This window comes from Phaenicophaeus curvirostris, chromosome 4, assembly GCF_032191515.1.
Source record: "Phaenicophaeus curvirostris isolate KB17595 chromosome 4, BPBGC_Pcur_1.0, whole genome shotgun sequence".
Taxonomy (NCBI): domain Eukaryota; kingdom Metazoa; phylum Chordata; class Aves; order Cuculiformes; family Cuculidae; genus Phaenicophaeus; species Phaenicophaeus curvirostris.
Window position 1 is genome coordinate 69,093,534 of NC_091395.1, and position 26,716 is coordinate 69,120,249.

A 26,716-nucleotide genomic window follows, 5' to 3' on the forward strand; every position below is an offset into this window, starting at 1 on the left:
TTAACTACAAAGCAGCTCAATTCCCAGTGTTCCCATCCAGACAGCAGTTCTGCCATTGGCAGTAGTAGTCAAATTCATCGAATAAACAAGAATTTGTTTGCTATCTTTTCATCCCTTGCCACTTTGGGTTTTATTTACTTATTTTTATCTAAGTATTGCAGAGAGTCTTGGCATTTTTCAAAGCCTTTATATCTATCTTACAGCAATATTTTCCTAACTCCACAACTGCCATCATGTCAACAACTTATGAGGGTATGGTGAGGCCACTAATTAAGTGAGAACTGTAGGCAAGATTTAAGTGGCCTCTATGGGGTTGACCTGTCCTTTTTCAAATGCCAGGTTTATATACGTGACCGTGCATTTCAAAAGGGTCAAGAGAGCTTGACTGTAAGTACCCAGCACATTGCTGTGAATTAATATTTAATCAACTGTACAACATAGGGCTGAATATTAAAGCTTATCTTTGATTTTGACTTCCATGTTTTTCCTGGCTTTCTAAATTCCTCTGAAAATACTTCAGCGTTTCATAAGTGTTGCTCATACGATATGTTTCTCAGCTGTGATTAAAGCTAGTGAGAATGTAAATCTACAAAGGGGAATCTCAGCATGACCTCATCAGCATAAAGTGTGTGGGAGACTAATTTAGTTACATCCCTATTAGTAATGACAAATCGAATTGTTCCTCCTGTTAAATCACTAATATAGAAAGGTTTTGCAACTCAGCATGTAGCACGCACGACATATCAGTTCAGTCTGTACACAAATACTGGTGACTGCTTTAAATCTGGGTTAATTTCTGATTCCAAACTCTTTCAGAACAGTTCAGTTGAGCCATCCTCGCTCCCTTAATACCTGGAATGAAAAAAACTTAACCTTTACTCCCATGCACCGTGGATTGAGCACTCAACATTTATAACCCTGCAGCTGATTGCTTAGCAACATCTTTGGGAGGAAAGGCTCACCTGATGTACTATCGGGCACTCCTCTGTTGAAGGAGAAGAGGATGGATGAAATGAGGTCAGGCAGCATAAGCTTATGCCGTGCCGAGTGGCGTTCTCTCCCCTCTGTAATGAAATTAATCAAGGTCATTAATTTGATCCTGTTTTACTGTTATAATTTGAAGCTGTAATTTGAGGTGACTCAAAGAGACACAGTCTTATCTGTAATTATACCTTTATAATTACATTTATATTCTAAAGTAAACATCTTCATATATTGCTCGAAATAGACTACAATGCTGTCTCATACTGCTTTTCAGCCAGAGCTACGTTATTGAAAACATGGACTGTAAATGGGATGGAAGAGCTATTGAAATCACCAGTTGTGTGCTACTTTACTTGTTTCTATGGCTGTGCTTTATGCATCCTTCATCTTAAGGTTAAAACTGAACCTAAACCCCTACGCAGGCCCAAAATCAAAGGCTAAGGAGACAAAGAATTGTTGTTTAGTTATGTTAATTTTAAAAATTGCAGAGCCAAGGCACAGAGATCATCCTCAAATGGCAAAGATCTAGGTGTTCACAGTGGCTGGAAAGCCACGTGCTGGCAACACCTCCAGACCGGCGGTTGAGACAGCAGCGGGCAAGCAGGGACCAGCTGTGCTGATCCCCTGGAGACGGGGAGGAAACATTGCATTGCTCGTCCGGCATTTAGCATCTCGCTTGGTGAGACCACGATGGGGGTAAGAAAGCGCCTTTCGTCTGCACAGCCCATTTGGCTGCCTCTGTTCCCCCCGGGGCTCTGCTCACCGGCTGTCTCCATGGCATGCATATGAGCTCCCTCCTGTCTCTGCTCTGCAGCAAACCAACTGGTTTCTCCCAGGGAGAAACCTCGACATGACTGTGTTTTTTTTCCAGGGTTGCCCAGACAGAAGAACCTGTCATGGGCTGGACCAGACTCTACCTTGCATCGTCCTCCAATCATCCAAGGAAAGCTCATGCCAACCAACCTCCGTGCTGTGCTGCAGAATCCCAAACACCTTTACATGCTGCTGCTAAAACATTGTGCTGGCAGACTGCCACCCAGCCCTTTCATTGTTTGGAGAATTTCAAAATTAAAATAATTATTGACCCAGAGTCCGTGGAGCTCTACAGTCAGCTCCGCAGAGACCCAGGCCCAGTGCTGCACAGCATGAAGGTGGCCAGTGCCCTTCAGAGAGTGCTGGTCCTTCGCGGTGTGGACACAAGCCAGCCCATAGCAATGAGAAGGAGTTAATGGTGCCTCCCAGGCATTTTCCACAACAGCAGTGAGTATGGAGCCTTTGCCAAGCAGCCAACACTCAGCATTTCCTTTCTTCTCCCTAGGATTATTTCTGCTCTTTGCAAACTTCTTCTTCCCTGTGGCTCAGTGCTCCAGCAGCAAAGCTATGAAGATGCTCCGGAGCTGCAGAAGTGGGTGGTGCAGAAATGGGTGATGCAGCAGGTCTGTGAGGATGGGTCTCCAAAGGCAGAGTGAGGACACCAAGCATGGGGAACCCAGAATGGGGGAAGCAACAAGTCTGAGCAGGAACAAGGAAAATATGGTCATGTTGCTGGAAATTAATCCCAACCTTACTCCATTTTGGAGCGAATCTCCTGACGCATGTAAGCATGTTACATTAACTATATGGAAAGAAAAAGTTGAGATATTTTTAGTGTAGTAAAAACTGGATTCACAGATTTAATGAGAAAAGGAGAGTGAAAGACTCTGGAGTTCTTTACCTACCAATGACCTTGGTGCAGCTACCAGCAATATCTTGAATATATGTCCTCCTCAGCAAACTTAGCCAAAACTGGGTGCTGAACACTAAAAGGTACAGTTGGCATTGCCCTCAGGTCTTAGCAAATAGATGTTTTCAATTTCCCATCTAGATTTACCTCATAGTATATATATAAGATATGTGTAACCAAGCATCTGTCTATACTTGGCTTATTCCCTTCTCTGTTTAAATACACACCTGAGAAGAATCACAAACAATTTGCAGCAGAGCCAACCATCCACCACTAACAATAAAAGCATTTATAGAAAGTGTTCCAGTACATCTCTGCACGATGAGTACATGAACATGTATTTGTAAAAGATGAACTAGAACTGAGTGACAAAAGACCTGGCAGGCACCGCATGAACAAGATACACAAGAACCTGAAGACCCAGCCATCAGGTCAGTGTGCTTTATTTTAGCTTGCCACAATTTTTAGAAGTGACACAGTGTTTCTGTAACCTTCATTTTTCAGTTTCTTGTTTGAGATGGTTTTATGTAACATCACCGCTGTGAAAATGCTTGCTCACATCCAATTAAGGGAAAAGAATTATCTTCTCAAGATATTTCAATTTGAGCAGCCAAAACCAATAGCCATTCCTGAAAATTTTGGCTGCGGAAATTATATCGGGGCTGGGAGACAGGAGCCATAACAGCACCACACAAGTACTTGTCCCAGTAGGAGGCCAACCAGGTACCTTTTGGGGCTATTTTCTCAAGTAGGGCAGGGTACTTTTTAAGCAATTCGGGAATATTCTGTTAAATTCAGCAAGTGTTATTGAAGTGGCTGCACTTTCTCTTTGACCACTTTTATTTACCTTAATGGCTCTATTGTCTCAGGATCCTTCAGATCAGGTATTTCCCCCCTACAAAAAGTTGTGTAAATGTGTACAGGCCATTGACAGGGAATTGGACTCAACTAGACTAGGCTGGAAAGGCTGGAAAAGCCTTTTGTACCTTGTTTCATACAAAGTCTGGGCTGGCTGGGGTGATACCAGTGGATTTACCATCATGACCTCCAAAACTAAAAAGTCCATGGGTTCCTGGTTACTCTTATACTTGTTCAGCATCTCTAGTAACAACACACCAGCTGCAACCTCAGCTGTTTGAACAGAAGTTTCCCCTGTGCAGGCTGTTATTAAATTCTTTTATGTCTTTATTATTAGATATCAGATGTGATGAAAGAAGGTGACATCTTCAGGGAAATCTTGCATGAGGTGCGGGGATGGAATGTTAATGGACTGGAGAAGACAGAATGTCTACAAGTGTAATGATCTTCCAATGTCCCTGTGAGAGCATTAAGATCCAGATCTCTTTTTATTTTTTCTCCTCAAAGAAAAAAGCACTTGAGGAGTGTACAGAACAAGGTACTTCTCTCTTCCTTACCAAATACTGGTCCTTTCTGTTTTAAGGATGGGTTTGGTGTCTTTGTTTTTTATTATTTTGCCTTTCTGTGATCTCCATCTGTCTGATCTCACCTATTGGTACAACCGATGAGTTCTCTCCTCCATGCGATAGTTTCATATCAGAGAAAAATGACAATATCAGTGCAGAAGTGGCATTTCAAATTAAACAGGAGAGAGAGAAAGATGGATGCAGCCTGCAGGACTAAGTGTCGAGTTGCTGATGGGCAGGTGCCTGGCAGCATGTGCAGGGCCTGTCCAAGGCAGGAGGAAGCAAACCTGGAGAATTGCGTAAAGAAATAAACAGGTTAAAATATTACACTGTATTACATTTTTATTCCTTCATCTAAAAAATATTAAAATAGAGGTAGGGTTGAAAGAATGTGGTTTGAATTACTTGAAGGTAGGTGCGTAATAGCTCTGGAAATGCAGAGATATGGTTCTGTATATGCATTCAAGAGTGTTGTGTTTATGTTAGCCCTCAGTCCCCATCCCTCCTGGTGTGCCACGAACGCATGTGCATGTTCTGCTCCTTCTTCTTCCTAATGTGAGTCTCGTGGGGGTTGGCAGATGTATTAATGGTATCAGCTGGGTTTATAAAGTCAGTTTTCCTAAGAGAAACCCTCCTTGCTTTCAACATGGCCACAGGCTCCTGCCCTGCTGATGGAGCTCCCACCAGGTAGCTCCTGGCCTCCCATCCCTTTGCTCTGGGACTGCTCAGGTGGGATCTCAGGAACGTCATTGCTGCGCTGCCCATGAGCACAGGACAAGAGCAGCTGCATGAGGAAAGGGCTATTCCTGTAGACTTCTCCTTAACCAGCAGTTGCAGTTTGCAGCATGGCCTGGAAGATGCCTTTTCAGTCGGGATGAACATTAGGCAACTGCCCTTATTGCTAAAGTCTGGGTATATTTGAGAATTAAATTGAATTAAAACACCCCAGAACTTTAAGCTGGATTTGTCTTTTATTAAATATCCAAAGGGTGGAGGAAGATGACAAACAACACACACAGGGACAAGACACATCTAAAGTTCTCTTTAAACTAATTTTCAGCTGTAAACTAATGGGAACTTTGTATTTATTTCTAATGGGGAATGCATTCTCTGCTGCAAGTACTGTAACATGATGAAGAACGTGCTCTGTTCTCCATTTATAACAGAAAACGAATCTTCCCTTCCGGTGGAAATCCCAGCCAAAGCTACATGGGGCAAGGACAGTTAGTTCTGCAAGAGAAGTCCGTGTGCTCCAGGTCTCAGCTCACGCTCATCTTGTCATTGTTTCAGATCTGGCTCCAGTGTGTTCTTTGTAAGCAGATTTCCCTTGCATCTCTCTGGATGGGGGAATGCACTCAGAGCTCTTTTGGACACTGCAACCCCCTCCCTCTCTTTCAGGGAAGCAAATCAGAGCGCTGTTTGCTCCCAGAAAACGTCTATATTGCAGCTGCGTTATTAGTTGGCGCACGGGCTCTTCTGAGCTCAGCGGTCAGACACAGCTGCTCGTTAACTGCACAAAAACCCGAGCCTTTACGAGGAAGGTGTGTTGTCCTTGGCTGGGTGGGCTGTGTTTCTTGGATTGCCTCAAAAATAGTTTTCTGCTTTAATAGACCTGAGTGGCTGATGATCTTAGCGTTTGCTCTAATTGCTGTTTAACTTCAGACCTGGTTTAATGTGTGTAGCTGCAGTAGTTACAAAGAAAATACTCTAGCAGAATTTAAATAGTTTGAAAAAAAATAATCCGAAGACTTTGTATGGATAGGGAGAGACTTAAATATGCACAGAGCTTTTTAGATTCTCAGTTTAGAGCAGTGTAATCACAGAAACAACAGAATTGGCCATAAGGGTGGGAGAGGTGGTGTCCTGCAAACCAGAAAGCAAGCAGGTGGTGCTAATTGATTTGTAATAGATTTCTTGAAGTGTTCAAGGAGACTCATTGGTTAATCTATGTTACATCCAAGTTTAATTTTGCTTTCGTTACTGTTTATTACTGTGACGACCAGGAACAGATGTAGGATTGTTGGAAAGCAGTAAAGTGCACTAAACCCCATAATATTTTATCTTTGATCTGCCCAAGTAAGGTATCAGCATATTAACAGCTGAGCTGCAGTCAGGACCTGGTTCTCTTCTCTGGCACCAGAGTATATATCTGATTCAGCACAGTATTTCAGAATGAGCTGAGCACAAAGGAAGGACAATAAAGTCTCTTACCCCTTTTTAGCCCACTCACTGCCTGGAGCTCCATGCAAACATCTCCACAACTGTCCCTTACAGGTGAGACTTTGCCCCCCTGCCCTTGGCCCCGTGAAGAGCAGAGAGATGCAGGAGGGATGGCAGCCTCACAAAAAACCTACTCCTTCTGTCCCCAAAAGGAGAGAAAGCAGCTCCGATGGAGGTGACCAGTGCTACAACCCAGCAGCAGAGCCCTTCACATCATTGTGTGACTTAGCAACAGGACTCCCGTGGGGTATAAGGAATGTATCCAGGCAAACCAATGATTTATTGCTGCAAACCCTGGCACAGCCACAGAGAGACCCATGCAACTGCAAACAACCCCTCAGCACCAACAGCTCAGCATATCTTGTTGTGGAGAGGAAATCACCCTTGTCTCCCATCACAGCCCTTCCTTTCTCCAAATACTGCAAGTCACCGGCTGCCAGAGGGTGAATGTGGCACTGCTGTCCACCTGAGCACCTCTAAGTCTCTGTGTCTATAGAATCTGAGTTGAGCTGCGGTCCCACTCTCAGGGAAGTGAAGGAATTTGGGTCGGTCTCAGCCTGGCTTGCATCTTTTTGCACAACCAAATATGTGTATTCAAGTCTTCTGCACTCAGTTCTCTATAAAATTAATACAACAGCCCCTCCTCTGCTCGACTCTTACAAGCACTGAAGAACAGTGTAAAGTAAACAACTACCCTGTAATTACCATTCATAATGCCACGCCGCTCCCTTGCAGTAATGCAGATAAGCGCTCCTGCCACAAGCCCTGCAAGCAAATTTAGCAGCTGAGTTTCTTTCCATTGGCACGACCCTTTGTGACACCACACGTGAGCCAAATTAGCGTTCTCAGTATGACAGGAAATGCTTTTTCCTCCAAGTATTTCTGTGAGCAGGCAGGCTCAGTGGCGCAGCTGAGCCCTGAGCACAAGGAACGGTTTTCCCCATCTCCTTCATCTGCAGCTTGGCCGAAGGCTGAGCCAAGCAATTGTAGGCATTTTATGTTTGGGTTTTTTTCTTCTGGGAGAGGTGACTTAGGATCTTGTTTCTGTGACTTCAGAGTCCCCACACGCCCTTCCCTTTCAGGCCACCGGCTGTCAGCATGGCTGCTGGAGCCACTGGAGCTGAAGCCATCTGAGATATGGACTGCTTCAATGACAGAGCAAAATGGGGTTTTTTTTTAAGTGAAAGCCTGTTGCATAAGGTGAGATTTATCTCAGCTTCTGAGATCTCTTGTGGTTTGGCTGGCTTTTTCATGTCTTGGCATGTGTGTCTTTATCTGCAAATAATTTTCACTGAGAAATGACTGAGGGCCTCTGGGTACAGCTGCTCTCTGAAATCAATGACACTTTTGAGCCATCACCGCCTCCATCCCAACTTAACTCCTGTAAGCTGTCCTGCAGTGGTTTAGTACAAGTAGGAATAAAATCACTGGATTTGGGGGTTTTTTTTGTGTGGTTTGAGTTACTTTTGGTTTTGGGTTTTTTTTTTAATTCTCACTGTGAAGCACTATGATTTTATATCTTTCTGTCTTTCAGTTCAAATCAATGCTAAGGGAATCATTCAGTGAATGCTACTAAATATTTCTTCAGGATGGGAACCTCCAGCACTGCCTCAGCTGAAATATTTCCTTCTATGCACTCCCGACAGAGTTTTTCTCCCCCTTTGTAAAAAGCAGATTTTCATGCTGTTGTTTCAATGAGACTTGAGGTTTGCACTCCTGGGACCACTGCGTAGCTGTTGGAGCTCCACTGTACTGGCAAACTTTCTTTCCTTAGAGGTTATTAATACTTACTTCATTAGCAATTTAATATTGCAAAATGAAAACAGCTTACATCAGCCACGGCCTCACTGGAGATAAGTTTGTGAATATAAAACAAGACCATGTCGTGACCATGAGTGGGTACCAAATTTCTCTTCTCTGCTCCCCTACAAGCAGTTGCAAGTTGTCCAGCTTTTTATCAGCCTGGTTTATAAAGTATTGGGTAGCGGTATAAGCCCAAAAAGTCTTTCATTACCATTTAGGGTCCTTCCTTGAATGTTTCTTTGCTGTCATCTAACGCCCTGCCCTTATCTGTGGGTGCCTGTAGAATTGTTAACATAGCAATTCATATAAAGATGTCCAAGGCTTTAGATGAAAATATTTAACTGCCCTTAAGCTGATGACCTCATCTTTTGGGGGAACTGCCTTCTTTTCAGCTTCCTCTGCTCTGTGTGAACTCACTAAAACCTGTTAGCAGGAACCATCAGCTCAGGAGCAGGGGCACGGGAACGGACCCCTACTCGCAGCTGAGCACCTGGCACAACCTGTGCTGGCCCCTGGCTCCTTCCGCTGCCGGCCAAGCCTTACAGGGCCAGCAACACCCACAGCATCAGGTGAGGGATGCAGGAAACAAAGTGAAGGTAAACACCTTGCAGATATAAAGCAGAGTGATTGGGGTGAGTCTTTGTGGGACCGTATCCGTGTGCATCGCGGGACGCTGTGAGCAAGCATTCCCATTTGTCTTCTGGTGCATCTGATGTTCTGATAGATCTCACGCAGCACAATGTCTGCAACACCTGTGCGAGCACCCATGCCTTTCAGCAAAGGCATTTCATTAAGTTTAAGAACACTAATTGCTTAGACTGAACAGGGAGGTAAGACACACTTTTGTTTGGGAACCATAGAAAAGTTACGCTCTAGGGCTGTGCAAGCTGAGAACTGTGTAAACAGAACAGATAAATTATCCCGTAAGTTACAAATGGGCTCAGAATTAGAGCTACAGCCAACCTTTGCATTAGATGGGAACAGCTGCATACACCATAGCCTCCAAATTTCCATAGAAACTTGGATCAGCCATAGATTATCTTCATTTTGTAAATGTTTTAATTATTATGCTATAATATTGTTCTGTGGGGATTGTAATGCCAAAGCCAAAGCTCCATGGAAGCCACATTTTAAAAGCAGTTTCCCTAGACCATATGTTGAAACAAGCAAAGCTGGTTTAGGATTAAGACTTATAGTTTCTGATAGATTTGATTTTTTTTTCCATGCTACTGCATGCGCTCTTTTAAATAAATAAACTCCCTCTGAGCTTGCTGCTCCAGTGGGACTGGATTGAACTTCCCAGGCATGCATGAATTATAAAATCAGATATATGTTCCTGCAGAGAGGAGAATTACTCGCAGAAACCATCTACTGGTGCACGTAGCCGGCCTCAGTCACTTGAAAAATAAAATGCTGGGTGCGTATGGGTGCAAAGTGCCAGCGCACACCCCGACGGGAACCAGCTCCGCATTGCCCCATGTAGACGTGTCGCTCCGCGAGTGTCGCAACCTCTCTGTGTTGTGGCCAAGGGTACGGCCCTGTAGATTGCAAAAGGGCTTTGCAGGATGTGGCTTCCGTATGCGCGGCAGCTGCACCAGGGCTGGTGTTTACAAGATCAGGTACTAAAGTGGAAGCGGAGTCCGGCAGGCGGCCCTGGGAGGTCTGGTTAGATCAAAGGCTTTCCCACGGTGATGGTTCCCGGCGTGGTGGTAACGTGCCTTGCGCAGCAGCAGCGAGTGTGTCACCACGTCTGCGCCATCCCTGGGGTCCAGGCACGCCTCGGAGCAGCTGGGCTAGAGGGCTTTTCTTTGGCTCAGCTTCTGTAAAGCCAGCCCGAGGAGTCAACCCATCGGAGTAGCTGTTGCTTGATGCCATGAGGTACATAGGTTATCCCAGCGTGGTGCAAACACAGATGCGAAGCTGCCTTGCGCTGCTGAGAGCCTGAGCCGCAGCCAACTGAGCCACAGATGCTGCCCCTCGTGCTGCCCTGCTGCTGCTGTGCCCTGCCAGGCACTTCTCCCTGCTGTTTCCATGCCTGTCTCCCAAGAACACGAGGCCCCAAGAATCAGACTTTCCCCTGTGCTCAGTTAAGCATCCCTTAAACAAGGCATCTGCCTGGGACAGAGTCAGTCAAGTCACTCAGAGGAGGTGAAGATTTTTTTCCCCCCTTGCAAGAAAAGTTTTGTGTGCATTTCCCTGTGGGGTAGGCTTATCCTTGCAAGGATAAGCTGGGCAGCAACCCCCAAACATGTTATTTCTTACAGGCATGGGTTTGATGCGCTTCCTCTATAACACACTGTGTTTTCAGCCCGGCATTACAAGGAGCAGGGATGCCGGCGGGTGGGGGACAGGGTAGCCGAGCAGTCGCACCAATGTTCCCGCAAAGCTTAAGTCAACAGGAGATATTTGCCCAAGCCCAGCAAGCTGTGAATCAGAATGCAGCTCCTAACAAAACAGAAATGCTCCTAGCCTGTGTTTTGCTAGCCATCGATTGAGCCAGAGTGATTAAATACTTGGCCCTTCTCACCCTGATAAGCGTGTTATTTTTAGGCTACCTTTTAACATCACTTCGGCAGCTGGTTCCGCAGGCTGGGCTGTTGCCTCCAGCTCCCGATGCACAAGCAGTTCCTGCTGTCCACACATGCTGGGCTGTCACTGAGCCCTTCCAGCTTATAATTTACACCCCAGGACAACGTGTCACAGCAAAACGCTTGCTCTGTCACACCTTTCTCTCTCTCACCTTCTGCTGCCGTCCTGGATCACACCATCACTTTTTGTAGAAACAGTTTTTATGGTCAGCTCAGCAAAAAGCATCCTATGTCTTCATCTTCCCTCTATTCCTTCCAGCAAACTGAATATTTTAGGGGCACTTCAGGGTAATTTGTTAAGACAAGAAAATGCCTGGCAGGGTATTCTGTGCACAGGCAGCTGCGTGCGCAGTGCCCTCCGGCTCTGCCTGCAGTGACAGAAACCAGCTGGCTGCATGTGCCCCACGGACACAGCTCTGGGTGAACATTAGGTGTCTGCTCTGGGTGTCCCAGGTGATCCCAGCGTGTTCCAACCAGAGCCCGTGTTGGTGCATGGGGATCATTCCTAAATGCTGCTGCCAGCACGAGGGGCTGCAGGTCCCTGGTTGCTCCAGCTTTGGATGCTTTGGGGCTTTTCTGGTAGCCGTGTGATAACAGCACTAGGGATGGGAAACTCTGGGACCAGTGTTCTTCTGCTTGGAACAGCCAGTGTTCAGAAATGTATTCTCTTGTAGAAATGCTTTGAACTGGGCAAAATTTCTTTAAACAGAAAAACTTGTAACAAGAAAGAACAATTTTAGTTTCTATTTTGGAATGTTTTTCAGTCTTATAGAAAAAAACAACGTATAATTTTAAAGGTTTACACCAGGTTTCATGGAAACCAAATACTTTGATTTACCTGAGGTTAAAATACTTTGGGATTGCAATCTATGACATAAATATTACCTGCTTCAGAGTGGAAAACAAATTTCAAAACTCAAGATTTTTCCCATAAAACAAACAAAAAAACCCCACCCTGGTTTCTTCCCAGTTCTCCCTCCTGAATGAAATACGTAGCCCAGTTCACTGCAAAACCACAAAACTATATTTATGACCAAGATAGTCCCTTTCACCCTGTCTCAGGCTGCTGGATCTCCACGTGGGATTTCTTAGCTGCGTTGGGTCAACTAGCCATGTGCTAGGCAGATGCTTTGCACCAGGGCGATAAATCAGAAGGTTTCATGACCTGGCAGGATTCCTGCAGTTGTCCTTAGCCCCTGCACGTTCCGTTTTCATGTCCTGGTCTCTCCTGTTGTCATGGTAGTTCCTATATATTTGCTGCTCTGTGTTTTCTGGTGGCAATTCGGAGTGTTTTGAGGTCTATGCCAGTCTGCCGAAATCCCTCAGCAGTAGAAAAGGACCTCGAAGACCATCCAGACCAACTTTCCCAACAGAAAACAAGGGGGTTCGTTGGGGGTGGTACCTTAAAGTTATTCAGTTGCAGCATCTTCATTAAGCACAGGTGAGGAGAGCAGGTCTACCTTCTTTTAAAGGTTTTCTCTCAAGAGCCTTTCCCTCTTCCTGTGCTATAGCTGGTCTTTCTCCACCCTCTTTGTTGGTAATTAGATGGCAGACTGCAATGCTGCTCATGGCAGGGCTCTTGGCTGCCTCGCTGCACCTCCTGCGCACTGGGAATCCTGCTTGTAATTATTGTTATAGCAGCATCTAGAGGGCTCAGGCATTGTGGTATGAGTTTTGCAGACATGTAGGGAAATGTAAGCCTTTCCCTATGGAAAGACAAGATTCAACAAATGGGAGGCAAAATTAGGAGGAAGGATTGGTGCTAGGGATGAGCAGCCAAATCAACCACTGCTGCTTGCCCTTTGAAGCACTGATTGATAAATGGAAATGCGCTCCATAAAAAATCATTTAATGTTATAAAATTTTACGCTAGTTAGAGCTGTGCTTTATTTATTTTTCTCAGCTGCACAATTTTGAAAGACTTTGAAGTCCTGTTTTCTGAAGTCACCCGGCATCCAAAGTCCCAGTGACTTTCAGGGAGATGGGAATTTCTGGATCGCTTTGCTGCTGTAAGAAACAGCACGTTGTTTCCTCCTCCATCTAGAGATTTTTTGAACACTGCACCTGGAGTCAAATATTTTTGAGTTAAGATATGCACACAGGAGGACAATGAGGGTGATGCATTTAAAAAAAACCCAAACATTTATGACTTTTCTCAGAGGTGACGCTCCTAAGTTCTTTGTGTACCAGTGACGTGCATTTATGGGGCAATGATTTTGATATTCTGGATTTACTAAAAAACCTTTCGAACTTAACAAAGAGACAGGCAAAAAGAACCCAAACCCAAATTATCTATGGAAAAACCACAGAAACATTCAGGGTCTGCTTCAGTTGGTGGTTTTCCAGTGACCCTTAACCTGGTCTTTTTTTGAGGAGAAGGAGATATGACTTCTTCAAGCGCTGATCTGAAACGCGGCATTTGAAGATGCGATGCTGTAAAATCTTAGGAAGTGGAAATGGGTTTGCATCAGTGCATGAGTATTTTTCATGCATCTAGCAGCACGACATGAGAGCTTTGCAGAATCGCAGTCCTGAAAAAGCTTGGCTGCTCTTATTCAGAGGAAATAAGTAAGGATTTTTTACTTTGTTTTTACCACTGATAAAGGGCTGATGTGACCTGAGGACAGTGAGCTGAGGGAACGGCAGCAGAAGGAGGAGCACTTGAAAATTTGGCTTCAGTAAATTGTTCCTTAAATTTAATGAGTCATGATTTTCTTTTGGTGCATGTGGCTCTCCGTGTATAAACTCCAGCCCCGTCAGACAAATATCCTTCAGTCATTTGTGAGTGCTACTAATGGTTCCCTAAGGTTTAATTCCTCCTAAAAGATACCGTCTGCATTCCTTGGGAAGATGCCCTCCCACGGGCCCTCTCTTACACTCCTGCACTAAAAATAGTGCTCAGAGCTTCATTGCGACAGCTCCGTTTTGCAATTTTTATGGTGAGGTAGGTGAAGTCACTTTAATTCACCCAGCTCAATCCACTTAAATTTGCATGATAATGTTGTTAATTATCCACATATTTCAAACCGAACAATGATTTCACAAAAAGATAAGACAAGGTCCTGTTTTTCTTTCCTTATATTTTTAAAATGCGCATAGAGTTTGCATAATTAAAATGTATTTTCTCTGGAACGGAGATCCATATCTATTGCAGGTTGAAGTGCAAGCTGGTCTGAGCGCTGGGATGCTGTTCTCCAGCCACTCGCTCAGCAGGCGAGCCTGATTCTTCATGGTTTGCTGCCACGTCAGTGCTGCCCAGAGGAAGTTGCTGGGAACGTGACTCCAGTCTGGGTTAATAATCACAGAAAAAGGACTGTGCAAAATGAGCTCCCGAGCAGCTTCTCTGCAGCTTTGCTGGAGGGCGGCAGCAGTGGTTGGGAAGGGCAGCAGATCACTGCCCGGCGAGCAAACCCTTACTCTTATCTCTTTGCAGATAAAGCAACCGGTGGCAAAAGGCACTTCCTCGCAGGCTGCCACTGTTTCAAGACTGAAATTGGTCATTTAACGGTTGGACTCGATGATCCGGTGGGTCTCTTCCAACCTGGTTGTTCTGTGATTCTGTGATTTAGTCCTTGACCTTGCCCAGGGACACAGAAATCAGGGTGGGCTGGAGCTCCTGGACAGGAGCGAGCAGCCTCGGTGGGGACGGGGCGCACCAGGTATCCCACAGCCGCTGAGGGTGGTCAGCCCTTGCCTTGGAGCCTCAGAGAGACCCGAACCCCTTCCTGAACTAAAGGAATAATAAACACAGGGAATATTTTTCCACTCACCTTTCCTTACGTCTCTTTTTTAGGTATCAGCCCAGTTCTTCAGAAAACGTGAGGCATCCCGTCTCTTTTGGGTAAGAGGCATCTTTTTTTTTTTCCGTTTTAAAAGTGACCTTGTGCAGATAGAGTTCTGCCCCTGCTTTTCTGTCATCTGACTTGGTCTGAAGCTCTCTTCTTGTTCCTCTCTCCAAAAATCAGACACAGCAGACAAGGACAGAGGAGCACACCCATTGCCTGTGCGGGAGCAGGAGGCTGTATGGGAATATGGCGTTTGGGAACTGAAACTACAGAGTTTGAAAGGGAAAAGATACCTCTGCTGCTCCCTGTACACTTTTGACTTTGTTTACTTTGCAAAAATGGTTACTGGGCTGGTGTGTGGTGGGTAAAAAAATGTCTCTTGGCCCTTTGAGATGGGGAAACTCATCCCATGTTAAAATGGGATTGTGAGAGGGCTTGAGATACATCTTATGGGGATGGTCTTGTGGGGACCTGAGTGGTGCCCAGCACCCCTGATATATCTGAGACACATGAAGATCCACATCCGTTAGTACTTGAACCAATGTTAATTAAAGCATTTTAATGAGGATGTTTTGAGAACTGCATGTTAGTCTGTGCATGCCCTTCATGAAATATTTAGCATCTCTGCCCTTTCAGCAGCATACTCCTCCTCAGAAGGTCTTCCTGCAAACGGGGTTTGATACTACTGATAATTTCAGAGCTAAAGAAATACAGAGAAATAACCTTCTACAAAAATCTTAATGTGATCTTTGATGTTGCAGTCAAAGGAACACATTCCAGAAAACGTTTGCTCTCTTCAGTTCATCCTCTGGTTGTGTTTGTTGTTATTTTCCCATCAGGCACAACAACAAGCAGCTGATTAACTCATTAGCCGAAAGCATCAAAGCACAGGGCGAGAGCATGAAATCTGCTCCCGTGTCCCTCAGCTGCTCCTTGCAGCTTGGCAGTTTCTGCAGGGCCCATCTGAGGTATGAAAAGCCATCTCAGTTATCCGTGGACAGAAGCATATTCTGTCTTTCTTGAGCCCAAGTCTCCATACTCAAGGATTCTGGCTGTGCCAGGAGCATCTCAGCCTCAATCCGAGGTGACAACCTAAGTGCCATCCCACCTGTTCATCATCCTGCAGACAGAGATAGCCCCATAGTGTGCCCCACCCCCTGAAAAACACCCAGTGTTCTATGCTAGGAGCTCCTGAGGGCCACATTGTGTGGAGGGTCCCCTGCAGAGAACCACATCCATGGGACAGTGAGGGAAATTACCGCGTGGTAATGCTCCAAGTTGAGAGGCCAGAGATCATTTGGTGGACAGGTGATGTAGAGAGCACACATACAACTTTTCAAAGCTGCTTCTAAGTATTTAGTTCACTGTAGTTGCAGGAGCAACTGGTAATACTGAGTTTCTGTTGCAGGTTTAGGTTCAGTGAAGGCCACAGTCTGTACCTTCATGTACTGCTCAGGTACATGCAACCACCTTGGGCTGGGGGCTACTGAAGATTTCTCTTCTAACTGATGTGCTCCTTCACAGTGTGGCCTTGAAAAGATCAGCAATGCCCCAGATGTAGCTAGGGAAGGGTAAATTGATCTGTCTGTCACCTGTATACACCTGCAGCCCTTCAGGAGCAAAAGATTAGCAAATAGGGTTTTGCGCACATGGTAAAATCTTGCAGACCCAGTTATCTGTCTAAGCAATTCCTGCAGCCATGGCACAAGAGCACAGCAAGCGCGTGGACTCCCAGCAGACACCTAATAGATCACCAGCAGATGCCCATCAGGTACCCAGCATGACTTTTGCCTTCCACCTCCTCTCACTCCTACTCCAATGTCACAGTCTCCTGCCCTCTCTCCTCTTCACCTCCAACATGTAACTCCATTTACACTCCACCAGCTTCTGCCTTCATCTTGCATGTACCCTTTGTCCCAGCGCCTTGGCCCTAATATGTATGGAGCCAAGCAGGACCAAGCCAGCTCCACCCAGGACCTCACCACATTCTGCTAAAGCTTCTTACTTTGGCTTTTGCAGCCTCCTAAACCTTCCACCACCCATTAGGCATTAAGTGTCTGCTCTACCCACAACAACTGCGGTTCTCCTAACTTCCTTGAACACCACTAACAGCACTTGCTGCAGCCCAGTGAGGCTTGAATGCAACCCAACACCATCTCGCAGCTGCACCCACAGGAACCTTCTGAGCTTATGAACAGTCAGGATTTATTGGCACTACTGGGTTCAGGCCCACCATGCATGGCACTGTCACAAGGGGAAAAGACCAGATTTTGCCTCTGCACAGCTAAAAGGAGTTGTGGACTGGGTCCTTGATTTTCTCCTAGAGCAAAACTCTTTGCAAGGAGGTTGCTTGCACTGGCAGCACAGGGGTATCAAAGCTGTTCCTGGAGAACTCATCAAAAAGGCTGGTAGCTTGATATTGTAACCAATGGCAAAATGAAGGAGATCAACCTGGCAGGACTGAAATATTTTTACATCACTGAATCTCCCTAGTCCCAGCGCTGGCAGCAGTGCTGCTGCTGAGCTCCCAGTTCTCCTGTGTTCCCCTCTCTCCTGCTGCCCAGCCGGCCTGTGGCTCGTTTAACACTGAGCAAAAAATCAAACACTGAAGCCCTTTGTTTTTGCAAATCTGCAACACAAGCAGGCATCTTTGCAAAGACCAGTGCGCGCTCATCCACCCACCACTGGCTTTGTTAGCACCTGAAGCCCTCTCCTGACACAGCACACGAGAGAAGGGGATGTAAGGAGACATAATCCCAAATGAAGTCATGCAAGGAATTAGTTATATTCTTTTCCTTTTGCATAAGGAGCTGCCACGGTGCTTCTGAGAAACTGATATCCAACAGCAAGCCAGGAGCAGTGTGAGATGACAGGTACATGTTTAAATAATGTCTTTATTCCAGTTCAGCTGAAAAAATAATTACTGAATTTGTGTCTTAAGCCAAGAAGTACCTTTGTTTCTGAGTACTCATTGATTAAAACATCTTGTGCTTCCAGCTGGGTTCTAATAAAGACACTACATTACCCTTCATGCAGAATATTAAAAGAATACCTTTATTCAGGAGAAGAGAGGAGTTTAGAGAGTGACCTTTAATGCTTCTTGAGATCTGAAGAATTTCACTCAGCCTAGAGAAACTCCTACTTCTAAATTCAGGGATTTCTGCTAGAACAGGAAGTTTCTCTCACATTGTTATCCAGCAAAATGAGCTCTGGATTATATTTAGCTCCATTCATTCAGCACAATGAAAAGTAAGACTCCGGCCAATTTCCTTAAGCAAGTTTATTAATAAGCACTAGTTGTTTGGTGGCTGGTCATTTCTAGGTGGCTGGGGAAGGTGATACATGCAGCAGAACCTCCCTCCCTCCTCTGAACTAGGTTCCCAGTGGATTTGACCACTTGAAGTGCTTTATAACCTTTACTGGGTACCTGTGCAAGCACACCAGCCTAAAAATTCTCAGGTGCAGCTTCCACCCCTGCCCTGGCCACTCATGCTTGCTGGCCCATGGAGCTGCAAAGAAATCATCAAGGGCAGTTTAGCAGCTTTTAAGCTAGAGCTAAACAATCTTTCAGGGTCTCCCAACTACAGGCTCAAGGCAGCTTTGTGTAAAGCTATTGATATTGCAGCTGATCTGGAGGACGCCAGAGTCACTGCAGATACTGCAATAACAGCAAAGACTCCCCCAGCGTATCGGAGCACATGTTGAAGCCACAAACAAGTTCAGAAGCCTTAGGTCAGTGAGGCTGGCTATAGCCTGGCTGTAATTCATGGCTTCATCCATTTCTCTCAAAAAAACCCTGTAGATGTCCATGCATAAGAAGGAAAAAATCATCTGGCCTCCTGGAAACCAAACACCAGTCCTGGGAAGGTGGTGGCCAGCATGGTCCTAGGTCCTTTACTGGAACAGATGGAGCAGTTGTTCCCTCAGTGATCACCTTGCCTTCCTCGGTGCCCATCACATCAGCACTCGCAGCACTCAGGCTTCTCTAAGCTCAGCAGTTTGCACCTTTCAGCCTATAAATTCAGGCACTGCTATGAGGCACATGTTTCAGCCAGATCTGGAAGACCTCAGGCAAAAAGACTGCAAACAAACTTATATTTTTTAAGGACAGTCAAGTTTGTGTGCCTCAGATCATGGCATCTTCAGAACAGGCACAAAGGAGGTAGGTAAGGCTACCTGAGCCAGTAAAACATGTTATAAAAGCAAGTTATAAAAGTACTAAAATATTAAGCCACAGAATTTCTTCAAATTTTAGCAGTTTCGATGTACGTGCGTGGTTGGCTCTGCTGTTATTCCTGCCAAGCACACAATTGGCACTTGAGTTAATAAGATGTTTTAATGACTGTTAAATTAATCAACAACTCTGACACTGCTTTCCAGTGTTTTCCACTGGAAAGACATTCTTTCAGCTCAGTTCCTATGTTATCATTGTCACCAATTATTTGTGTTTGTTCTCTTTACTATGCTTATTTGATTTCATTTTAAATTAGATGCAGCGATAGGGGATGTAATTTGGTATTTTTCTCTAATGTGCTGAATAGATGAGGATTAGGGCTCCACAGCTATGAGAAAATGAGCCCTCATAAGCATTTGTTCAAACAGAAATCACAGAGCCTTTTTGACGACTGCCATGCTCCCTTTGATTTGCTCTTCATCAGTGCTTTTGTGAGTTTGTTCACAGAAAGCTTTGCCAAAATGAAAGTATTGCTAAGAGAGATGAAAACACGTAGTAGCCCAGGAATACCTGTGAGAATATTTGGGCTGATCTGTGCCACAGCTTTTTCTTTCTGGTGGTCTGACAGTGATCCAGGCAGGAAAACCCCAATCTTTTAGGGGTTAGGTCATCAGCCACTCAAAACAGCTAGTGCGCTACAGATAGAAGGCAAACTTCAAGTAGAAGCAATATGCAGTATGACCCCCAAAACCCATAGATTCAGGATTGTTTCAAATACATATTACAAGTTACAAGAATGAAGAAAACGCATGATCTGTGGGCAGTTGGCGGCTCTGCCCCAGCCGGGGCAGTGTGATAGTCTCCCACCCAGGCTGGGAGCGGCATCGGTGGGTGATCGGATTGTTGTAGGTCATGGTCTGAGATATCTCCCTGGGTTTGTTCAAACCGATGCTTCTGCGGTGAGTGGAATAGCCTAGGGCTGGAGCTGTGCTGAGAGAAATGAAAAGCTTTCATAAAATTATGTCATGTGCTGAATGTGCCAGCCTGTCATATAATAATAGCTAAAACTTTCTGTAATTAAAACAAGTAGCTAGTTATGGTGTCTGACTATGATCAAAGCTCTTTTGTCTGCTTTGACAGTTGGCACATGTGAAAGATTTTGGCTTACACGGAAAACACTGTTGTGGTTTTTCTCTTGGTTTTAAATGGCAAGAAACATACATCTCAGATTATCCCTAAACTGAAGGAGAACAGTAACAAGAATTTGCATGATGTAAAATATCTACGATGTCTGGCAGCTCTTCTACACAGCCACTGTGCTGTTGGAGGGGTTGACCCATTGCTGCAACACAGTGTCATTTTTATATTTCTGCAGAGATGGAATAAAAGCTCTTGAGACCATTCCTAAATGTCCCACATTGCCATTTTAAAATAAGAAAAGCTTTTGCATAACCAGTATTTGTCTGAATAGTGACAAGCCAATTGTCTCCTATTAGAGGGTTATTTTCCATTACTTGGATTGTAATTGTTTTGAGATATTTTATGGATAAAAGCTACCTTTCTGGTCACAAGAGAAACCTGCATTGTTTTTCCACATTCATGTCTGGTATCCATATTAAAAAATAAAGGCTTTGGTGAATATATATAAACTGTGTTTGCCCTCAAATTCCTCTTCGTCTCAAGAAAACCCCAAACTAATTCAGAATTCCTTTTGTATCTCTGAAAACATCTACTTCTGCTTAGAAGTCTCTGGGAGGATAAATAGGAAGGATTTTTAGAAAAAAACCAGATGTGAACTGATTGGCTAAAGAACATCAGCTAATAATATAATGTTTTAAACATTGTATTAGGCAATAAAACATCATCTGAGGGAATTGGCCAGCAGAGTGTATTGCTGAGCATTGGGATTATTCCATCCCTTCTCCCGATATTTTGAAGTAACTTGTGTGAAATTTCATTTCTTCCACATTGTGTACGATAGTGTCTTTTTGTATTTCCTGTAATCTCAAATTATGTCCTATGAACTCTGTGGGACAAGGCTGGCTCTTCCCCCAGATTCACCTGTTGGATGTGGGTCGTCTTCTTACTTGCTCACGGCTGGCAGAATGGGTTCTACCTTCAAGTGTCACTTTGCATGCGAGTGTGCCTGCACTGTCACTTCTGACCAGGTTATATTTCTATCTTTCTAGTTTACCAGAGATAATAGGAAATCCTTATTCCTCCTCATTTGGATATCTGGCTAACGAACTCAGGCCATCTGTCATGCTGGGCCACCTCTGCTTCAGAGGGCAGGACTTCACTGTGAATGATCAGTCCACCTCTTCAATCTGTGTGGTCCTTGGAGCAACTCTAAATCCATGGCTGGTGCTTTTGCAGTGGGAGCTGACTACAGAGCATGCAGGACCTACTTGTCCCTGGAGGCTTAGACAGCAGCTGCTGCCAAATCCTGCTGACCTCTGTGAGAATGTCCAGCAGGTTGCATCTTGGTAACGCCCCACGCTAGACTGCATCTTCTGCACTCATAATCTTTGTTCCACACAGAACTGTCTACAGAATGGTCCATCCTTGTGTCCTCTTGTGTGTGTGAGACAGTTGCTTTTCCGATGTATGACAAGCAGATGCTTCTCAAGCATGGAGAAAGCCATCCGAGGTGCTGGTATGATGAGTTCACGTGGGCCTTTCAGTTGCACAAGATTTTTGGCCATTACAGAAACAAACCTTCAGCTCAAACATGATGAACCACAGCACCATGCAGGCTGCAGGCAAAGGTGTCATTAGCATATCCAGGGACATTGCCTCCAGGTGATGACAGACAGCGTTATCATCATGTGCAATACTAAAAAGCAATGTGCTGTGACAGTCTCCCATCCCTGGCAGGAAGCTGTTGACCTATGGAGCTTTCCTATTAGATTAATTTAACCACAGCTCACCTTCAGCAAGTGCCTTTAACTGACAACCTGACTGATCTGCCTCTCATGGAAGATAAGCACCGGCATCTCGTAGGCTCATTTCTTGGTCTGAAGACATTTGGAAAGAAACCATTTACTGCAGATGTCAATGCAGAAAAGTAGAACTTGCTGCCTTTAAGAAGAAGTGGATTAAAGGCTGTGACTGGACCTGTTTCTGCTCCTGTGTTTGGTCTGTTTGCCTGAATGTGGCCACTTTGGTCTTTTTACTGGGATGTCCATTGCCTATTTCAAAGAGCCCTGTGGGATTCCCTTTGCTGCTCTCCCTGTGCAGAGCTCTGGTCCAGGCTTGTCTCCAGCTTCTCACGGATTTCATGCGGGGCAGCTCTCACCACTAGGACATGCCTGCTCCTCTCTGTAAAGAGACTTTTTACCAGTAGCAGAATGGGACAAGAAACATTTACCTGGGACTTGACTTTCAGCTGATGATCTTATGTGTTAAAGGTGAAAGACTTCAGCCTCTGCTGTGGCTCAGTCAGGATCCATGTGCATCCTAGACTAGATAGAGCATTGATGTTTTTAAATCCATCCTGAGATCTCATAAATGGTGATGGATACTATCCCTTTGTCTCTGGTACAGGCAAGAGGTGAAGGTCCCTCACCCAAATCTCCACCATTGTGTGAATGTGCATTTTGATTATACATGCATCTCTAACCTTGCTTACCATAACCAGCCTCTCTTTTTGCATATATAGGTTTCTGTGGAGTTATCTTGAGTCCTCAGGGATTCATTCTACTTAATGATAAAAGAAAAGATTTGTGTTACTACTATTGTGGTATGAAGTGTTTCTCAGTACTATATTGTCTCACACCAGGATACGGTTAAGTAGGAAAAAGATGGAAGCTGCATTTTGAGCTGGGCATGAGAAAACCAGACAGTGATTTGCATGGTTGCACAAGGTACAGGAGTCCACTGGCAGTTTAGCATGTTCTCAAGCTGAGAAACTAGAGCAGAAAGGTTCCCTGAAGCTGAAAAAAAAGTGTTGCTATTTTGCACCATTTAAATTCTGAGGTGATGTGAGCTTTGCCCAGTTAGGGTGGTAGAGTTCTAGTGGGCAGGACTAGGAAAAAGGTATCCTCTGTGATGGTAACTGGATTTTTTCTGATATTACTTTCTATACTGATGCTTACCTTTCTTGCTGGGAAGCAGCATATAGATATTTCTTTTTCATTCATGTTTGTTTGTGTGTGTGTATAAATGCAAACATACATAAGTAGCTAGGTCTGTGTTTATATACACGTACACACACACACACACACGGCCTGGGGGACCTGCCTCTGTCTGCATAAACTTAATTTGAATTTTAAACTCTGCTTCTATTAACTTTAATTTTCAGTGCTGATTAATGCCCACTTCACAGCAGAAGATCTCAACTCCAACTCAAGGCAACAAGGGCCATCAGCACTCGGAGTGCTTGGCTTTTCATGTATCTCTTCTACTAGAATAAAAGAACAGAAAATCTCAAAAACTGAGAGATTTAAAAGAGATCAGATTCTTCTGCAGAAGGGACAGACAGCCTCCTACAAAGGAAAGACTTTGTCTAGAATCAGAAGACCGAGCAGAGACAGGTGGGCCAGAGCTATGTGCCGTTTCTTGAAAGACATTGGTCAGACCTCAAAGGACTCAAGAAGCAGTAAGTAATTCCAGAAAGGGAAAGGCATCCTGGTGTTTATAGTTTTTCAGAGACGTTTTTATTGTTTGAACACAGGTGCAAAATTAAAGGTGACTTTAAGAAGCTCCTCTGCAAAACCTCCTTGTACATTGATCCACCACACACATGTTCCCAGGAGGGTGAAACTGGATAAGCCCAGATATTCAAAAGCCATTGGCTCAGGTGGAGCTGCTGTTAAGGTCTAAAGCTGAGACCTAGATGGGTCTGTAATAAAGGACCCATTAAACAAAGGATTTCTAAAACAAGTAACATTACTTTTAAACAAAACCAGATGTATGACATTAGGGGAATATACATTTAAAGAAAGGCTTAATCTTTAAACCTTAATAGCATACTCCCTTGGCAGTCACTAAACTGAATGCAAGATAAAACACCCCGATAATATAATAAACATAAAGAACTCCTGCAGGGTAGAATCCCGAGGTGCTTTGTAACTGTAAAATGATATAGAGAAAACTATAATTACCAGTTTGCTGTGAACTAGGGTCTCATCTTCTAGAAACCCATGCAGGGAGGAATGGGCTAGGTTTCACAGATGAACATGAAGTACTCCTTGTTTGATATTATCCTCCTCCTGGGCATGAATAGTTTGAGAATCTTCTACCAGCTTTTTCAGTAAATCCTTCCTCTACTACACATGTAATTCAGTCTCTCCCACTCCTTAGCTGAGCATGGTCCTGCTTGCCTGTACTCTGCAAGCTCACTAAGTCTTGAAGCTAATGTCAGAGGACATCAGCTACACTTCGAGGGTTTATCTTTTAATATTTTTGATCAAAATATATACAGTTAGCTCAAGTAAAATGATGGGTCACCGGCACCAGCACCTGGAATAAACACATGCTAAGCAGGTGCTGTGGTCCATATTAACTCTTTCTAGAAAAAGCAGAGTAAATAAGGCCGGTTGTGTCCTTCCACCCCTGCCTTCCACAACCAGCTGTACTGTGACACCTCCCCAGCTCCTGGCAAAACATCTCCCACCAGGACAATTCTGAATGTGTTTCATGCGGTTGGGAAGCACTGGAGAGACAGGCCAGAAATTCAGCCTGTTTCGCTAAACCCAGCAAATGGGAAATTATCTGCATATAAATATGGTTTATGCTTTTCCACTTGAAAGAAAATCCCCTTATCAGCTCAGTCTCAGATGAAAACAACCACGGACACTGTGAGCCGAGCCAAGTGCCCTTGCTGAGAGGCATCAGTGGCCTTCCCTGGAAACTGAATCCGTGCCTTTATGGACCTTTGGGGAAGGACTTTTAACATATTGTGTCAAATAAGTTGCCAGACAAAGCTGTTGAAGGGGAAAGTGGAGCATGGAGATAGCACATCGCTGTTCTGCTTAGCCAGATATTGGGAAGTGATGCAAAAGCAGAGAAGGAGATGTGATGTTGGAACAGATTTGTTGAGTCAAATGCCATTTTTTTCCCCTTTTAAATAGACTGCAGCCCTGCTGCCACTGAAATCAATGAAACTTTTGCTATTAAAGAGAGTAAGAAATACTAGACCTTAGAATCAGTGAAAGCTTCCTCATAGTCTGAATGTTCAAATAATAGTCCTTCTTCCATTCTCCCTTTCTATAGATTTTCACCTCAAAATGCACTGGGCCAAACCTATTAAGTCCTACACAGCTGAAGACTATGCAGGTACAGGTGAGATAAAGCATTTCATTTAAAAAAATACCCCAATCCCGAATTTCCTTGCTGTTGTAACACAAAATTATCTTAAAAATGGGGCAGGGGGCTTGACAAAACCAAAACCATACAAAGAAAATGAAACCCCTTGAAATTCGTTACAAGAATTACAGGGTGGTAGGGAGCCCTGGTTAAGCAGAGAGTTCAGAAATTCAGCCCAGCCACATACCAAAGTAGACAGTTCTCCATGTTTTTATCAGGAAGCACAGCAATCCCTTCAAATTATCATAAATACCCTCAGGAAAGACACATTTTTCCATGTTCTCTGATGGCCAGAAAGGTGTGTTTTACGCCAGAAGAGCAATTATATGGCTGATACAGATAGAATTTGGCAACACCCACTAGTGGGCTGAACACAAGTCTCACACAGCGCTTGAAATGTAAATTTTGTCTGCAGCCAGCCTGGTTGAACAGACTTGGTGTGAGAGCAGAATGTGGGAGCTTGCTCTCCTGGAGCTGTTCTGAACCTCTGAGCCACCTTCTTCTTGCCAAGGCTGTGCTCATCGAGGGCTGGACAAGTGCAGGCGAAGAGCAAGACTTGCCATTTGTATGAATTCCCACTGGCCCCACCAGGTTGTTTTTTACAAGCAGCTGTGGTTGAGTCCCTCTGTCTTTCTGGGGCGACTCCCATGCTTCGTAGTGAACCCAAAGAGCCTGCACTGGGCAGAACAGCCCTGCACTAAGAGCAGCTGAGGAGGGAAGGAGCAGTGGTTAAACAAGACTGGAAGGAAAAATGAGCTTATAGCATGTACAAGTTTCCCTTCATCTGTTGCCTATGGTGGAATTAAGAGCATGGCCATTGAGCAGGAATTCTGCCTTTCCCAACCAAGGAAAGACAGCTCCTTGCTTCCTCAGGGATTCCAGTGGAAGCCACAGCCCAGCATTTTCAGCATCCCTGGTCCCTCTCAAACCCTCTGGGCACGGCTCTCCCACCCTGATCCTGCCTCAAGGACCAAAATTCATTTTCTTCAGTAGCAGGAGGGAGCATCCCACTGTATGAGCCCAAGGATGCAGTTCTTATATCTGATTTTCACTGAAACATATCATCAGTTTCCTGATGGCATGGAGTCAGCTGAAGTTCTTGAGTTGTGTTGTGGATATTTCCTCCACAAAAGCAGGGGTTATTAACCATGGTGGCATGGCACGGCTCCAGCTCTGCTCACACCTCTCAGCTCTTCCCCTGCTCTGGCAGCCGGGGCAGGGCAGCCCTGCACTGTTTGAACAGCTGCCTTGTTTCATCTGGGAGGTGGCTGTCCTTCAGTTCTGGAAGAAGAGCTCATCTTCTGGATAGTTTGCATAACAATTAACATTTGTCAGCTGAGATCTGCCTGGTGAAAGATCACTATTGGCAAGTAGGAGGTAAGTCTTTTGAGGCTGAAATACTTCTTGAGCCCCTAAAAACTATGCTAAAAGCAGGAGCCAGTCTGAAGGTGGGCTGATTTCACGTGGAAGGTTTAGGAGGAGTTTCATGCATTCAGGTCTGAGGTAGAAAACTGGAGCTGTCGTGAAAAGAAGGGATTCTTTAGCTTGTACAGATTTCATTCAGTTGTTCCAATGAAATAAATACATCCGCCTTAAACAATTGAAAGAGGTATTTACTGCCTGTGGTTTAACAACTGTACCAAGTCAAAGGGCCCAGTCAACTAGAGCCTTATAATTCTTTTCTAAAGAGAGGATGAGAGAAAAGA

At 44.7% G+C, this 26,716-nt stretch overlaps 2 long non-coding RNA genes across 3 annotated transcripts in view; one reads left to right on the forward strand and one right to left on the reverse strand.

Annotated features, from left to right (window-relative positions):
- Positions 1-960: 960 nt before the first annotated feature.
- Positions 961-26,716, reverse strand: part of LOC138720323 (uncharacterized) — a 43,298-nt gene continuing 17,542 nt past the window's right edge. For both annotated transcript variants that reach the window (XR_011337394.1, XR_011337393.1), the window contains exon 4: positions 961-1,064. This is a non-coding gene — a long non-coding RNA (uncharacterized lncRNA). The remainder of the gene's footprint in view (positions 1,065-26,716) is intronic.
- On the forward strand, positions 14,227-16,071 carry LOC138719618 (uncharacterized). The gene is made up of 4 exons (XR_011337249.1): positions 14,227-14,267; positions 14,536-14,583; positions 14,708-15,495; positions 15,936-16,071. It is a non-coding gene; the product is annotated as an uncharacterized lncRNA (long non-coding RNA).